This window comes from Bos grunniens, chromosome 20 (genome assembly GCF_055505025.1).
Source record: "Bos grunniens cultivar Pamir isolate PY7600 chromosome 20, Bosgru_T2T1.0, whole genome shotgun sequence".
Lineage (NCBI taxonomy): Eukaryota > Metazoa > Chordata > Mammalia > Artiodactyla > Bovidae > Bos > Bos grunniens.
Window position 1 is genome coordinate 61,660,320 of NC_141184.1, and position 5,103 is coordinate 61,665,422.

A 5,103-nucleotide genomic window follows, 5' to 3' on the forward strand; every position below is an offset into this window, starting at 1 on the left:
TTTTCTAGGGTTAGAATTCCTTGTTGTAAATTACAAGCTCATTTCTAAAGTTTGGGAACACAAGAGGTAAAGAGCCCCAGGAAGTTAAAATTAGATGTGAGAACACAACATTCACACTATTTGGTTAATGTTTACTTTTCCCGCTTTCTATTTTTGAGCTGAAAATATTCAGGAAGGCAAGTTCCTGAAAAAGCTTTGTGAGGCCAATTTTCCACTGCAACGGATGACTGATAAAACCCCAAAACACCCAGCTCTCAAATCTTTTTCTCTGCATTATCCATAGAATTCTGGATCAAGACCCTCTCTCTCCCTCTTTAGAGGATAAGCTCTACTTACTCTGATCCCATAGAGTAATCTTCTATTAGTGTTTGAGGAATATTACACACAAAGCAAAAAGCCTAGAGATGGGTATCCAACCACCTTTTAAGAAAGTCCCTAAACTCTATTATACTTTTAAATAAAGTTTTTATTATAAAATAGAAAATTCCTACCCAAAAGTGTATAAACCATATGTGTACAGTTTAATAACTTAATAACTTGTTGTAAGGCTCACAGCCATGTGACCTGCAAACAGGTGAAGGGACAGGCTATTGGCAGCCCACCCCAGGAGTATCTCTACTCCTGCTTTCCCATCCTTACCTGCCCTTTTCTCCCACAGGTAACCACTCTCTTGGCTTTTATTGTAACAATTTCTTTGCTTTCCTTTGTTGCTTTGCTACTTACGTTTGAATCCCCAAGTGATGCCGTTTAGTTTTGCCTGTTTTTGAACTTTATATACATGGAACCACACTGTATGGGGGTGGGGGGAGCTGCGTGCATGCTCAGTTGTGTCTGAGTCTTTTGCAACCTCATGGACTGCAGCCCGCCGGGCTCCTCTGTCTATGGGATCTTCCAGGAAAGAATACTGGAGTGAGTTGCCATTTCTTCCTCCAGAGGATCTTCCCAACCCAGAGATCGAGCCTCGTGTCCTGTGTCTCCTGCATTGCAGGCGATTCTTTACCACTGAGCCACCTGGGAAGCCTGTATGGGAGGGATGGGGACTTCTTTATTGTGTTCAGCTTTATCTTTGAAAGATTCACCCTGTTGTTGGGAGTAGCTCTAATTGGTTCCTTCACATCCATAACACTGAGTTGTACTCAATAATTTTTTATTTTAAAAATGTATTTATTTACCTCATTGCAGTGGCTTCTGTTATTGCAGAATATGGGCTCTAGAGCACAGGCTCAGTAGTTGAGGTGCACAGGCTTAGTTGCTCCACAGCATGTGGGATCCTCCCGGACCAGGGATTGAACCCATGTTTCCTGCACTGGCAGGCAGATTCCCATCCACTATGCCATCAGGGAAGTTCCTCAATTATTTTTTTATTATTATTTTATTTATTTATTTATGGCTGTGCTTGGTCTTCCTTGCTTCCCCGGGTTTTTCCTCTAGTTGCCATGAGTGAGGGGGGCTACTCTCTAGTAGCAGTGCTCAGGCTTCTCATTTCGGTGACTTCTCTTATTGCAGAGCATGGGCTCCAGGCGCACAGGCTTCAGGAGTTGCAGCGTGTGGGTTCAGTTGTGTGACCCCCAGGCTCTAGAGCACAGGCTTGGTGGTCGTGGCGCACAACCTTAGTTGCTCTGAGGCGTGTGGAATCTTCCAGACCAGGGATGTCACCTGCACTGGCAGGTGGATTCTCATCCACTGTACCTGGAAGTCCTCAATTATTTTTTTAGTTGTAGTCAATTATTTTTTTATATAGGTACACTGTGAACTATCTCTATGGGTAGTTTTGTGTTTTTTTTGTTTTTTTTTTTAGTTTAAGTGTTTCTAAAGACAAAAAAAATGATGCCAAACTATAGTAAAACTGTTAAGAACATTAGTTCTGGAAGTAGATGACCTGTGTTTGAATCCTGACTATAATTTAGCAGAAATCTTGAGTAAATGATCAGAAGTTTCTGAGCTTTCAGTTTTTCGAAAGTGGGGGAAATAATAACACTTCATAAAATTGTTATAAACAGAAAGCAGAGTCCGTAAAGCACATGGAACAGTGCCTGGCGTAGGGACATCTTTTCTCCTCTAAGACTGCGCACTAGGGAGCTCCCTGGTATCTAGTGGTTTCAGCGCTTTCACTGTCCTGGCCTAGGTTCAGTCCCTTGTTGGGGAACTGAGATCCTACAGTCTGAGTGGTGCAACCAAATCCAGAATAAATGATGGTGGTTATTATTTTTCCACTTGTTGAAGTTCCAGTTCAAGTGCTGACTTTATTTAACTTTAGATTCTTCCAGTAGGATCTTGCTTCAGTCAGTTCAGTTCAGTTCAGCCGCTCAGTCGTGTCCGACTCTTTGCATCCCCATGAATTGCAGCACGCCAGGCCTCCCTGTCCATCACCAACTCCCGGAGTTCACTCAAACTCATGTCCATCGAGTCAGTGATGCCATCCAGCCATCTCATCCTCTGTCGTCCCCTTCTCCTCCTGCCCCCAGTCCCTCCCAGCATCAGAGTCTTTTCCAATGAATCAACTCTTCACATGAGGTGGCCAAAGTACTGGAGTTTCAGCTTTAGCATCATTCCTTCCAAAGAACACCCAGGGCTGATCTCCTTCAGAATGGACTGGTTCGATCTCCTTGCAGTCCAAGGGACTCTCAAGAGGCTTCTCCAACACCACAGTTCAAAAGCATCAATTCTTCAGCACTCAGCCTTCTTCACAGTCCAACTCTCACATCCATACATGACCACAGGAAAAACCATAGCCTTGACTAGATGGACCCTTGTTGGCAAAGTAATGTCTCTGCTTTTGAATATGCTATCTAGGTTGGTCATAACTTTGCTTCCAAGGAGTAAGCGTCTTTTAATTTCATGGCTGCAGTCACCATCTGCAGTGATTTTGGAGCCCAGAAAAGTAAAGTCTGACACTGTTTCCACTGTTTCCCCATCTATTTCCCATGAAGTGATGGGACCGGATGCCATGATCTTCGTTTTCTGAATGTTGAGCTTTAAGCCAACTTTTTCACTCTCCACTTTCACTTTCATCAAGAAGCTTTTGAGTTCCTCTTCACTTTCTGCCATAAGGGTGGTGTCACCTGCATATCTGAGGTTATTGATATTTCTCCTGGCATTGAGGAGATAGAGCTTTATTCACCAAGTGTCATCATCCTCTCTGAAATTGCCTTCCTGGTAACTTCCCCATAAATTCCTCCATGAATCCATCCAGGAAAATGTAGTATGTGGGGTGGGAGCCCTCCATCTAGAGAATGGGTGGGGAATTTATAGCCTTCAAGCAACTCGGAACTGAGTTGCCTTTGAACAAACGTCAATCATTGAATTCATCCAGGAAGCAGGTGAGGCAGAGTAGAAATATTCTAATCCCCCATATGTTCTCCTCTAAGACTGCGTACTAGGGAGTTCCCTGGTGGTCTGCTGCTGCTGCTGCTAAAGTTGCTTCAGTCATGTCTGACTCTGTGTGACCCCACAGACAGCAGCCCACCAGGCTCCACTGTCCCTGGGATTTTCCAGGCAAGAACACTGGAGTGGGTTGCCATTTCCTAGTGGTTAGCATTCAGTGCTCTCACTGTCATGGCCTAGGTTCAATCCCTTGTCAGGGAACTGAGATTCTACAATCTGAGTGGTACAACCAAACAAACAAATAAGCAAAAAAAAAAAAAAAAAAAAAAGACCACAAGCTAGAGATGTTACCCTTGACATGCTATTAAGAATGTGCTGTTTTCACAGTGGCAGCAAGCTATCTGAGAGATGCACACAATTCCACGGGCATGATGGATGTAGGAATCAGGGTTCAATACATTCATTCATTCAACAAATATATATAGAATAACTGTGTGACACGATAGGGACTATTTCAGGCAGATGGGATACAGCAATGACTGATTAAATGCTCAAGATGCTTTCTTGCCCAGCATATGATTTATCTTGGTGAATGGTCCACGTGTCTGCCAACAATCTTATGAATATTACTTATCGTCATCCCAAATTCAGAGTGGAGAAAAATCAAACTTATGCATTTAGATTCCCTTCTAGATAATAGGTGGCAACATTGAGATTTTTTTTTTTACTCTAACACTGAGCTTTTTTTGGTAAATTAATTTATTTTAATTGGAGGCCAATTACTTTATAATATTGTAGCGGTTTTTGCCATATATTGACATGAATCAGCCATGGGTGTACATGTGTCCCCCATCCTGAACCCCTCTCCCACCTCTCTCCCCATCCCATCCCTCAGGTTCATCCCAGTGCACCAGCCCCAAGCACCCTGTCTCAGGCATCGAACCTGGACTGGAGATCTGTTCACGTATTATAATATACACGTTTCAATGCTATTCTCTCAAATCATCCCACCCCTGCCTTCTCCCACAGAGTCCAAAAGTCTGTTCTTTACATCTGTGTCTCTTTTGCTGTCTCGCATATAGGGCCATTGTTACCATCTTTCTAAATTCCATATATATGCATTAGTATACTGTATTGGTGTTTTCCTTTCTGACTTACTTCACTCTGTATAATAGGCTCCAGTTTCATCCACCTCATTAGAACTGATTCAAATGCATCCTTTTTAATATTCCATTGTGTATATGTACCACAGCTTTCCTATCCATTCATCTGCCGATGGACATCTAGGTTGCTTCCATGTCCTAGCTATTGTAATCAGTGCTGCGATGAACACTGGGGTACACGTGTCTCTTTCAATTCTGGTTTCCTCGGTGTGTATGCCCAGCAGTGGGATTGCTGGGTCGTATGGCAGTTCTATTTCCAGTTTTTTAAGGACTCTCCACACTGTTCTCCATAGTGGCTGTACTAGTCTGCATTCCCACTAACAGTAACACTGAGATTTTGAACCCAAATTCTGACACCATAATCTGAGCTCTTAACTTTCTCTTTTACATATGAAAAGGAATATAAGAATTATTTTTTAAATCTTATTCATTTTACTTCAGGTAAAGTCAACAAATTTCTAATCATGGGTCCTTTGATAATATTTACTTTGTTTCTGAGTCATAAAGATTTTCATTAAATAATGCTCATTAGTGGATAACAGTGATTAATACTACAATGAGTTGCCAAGAAGGAATATTTGACTAATTAAAATTTTGTTACAATTTATGGTTATGT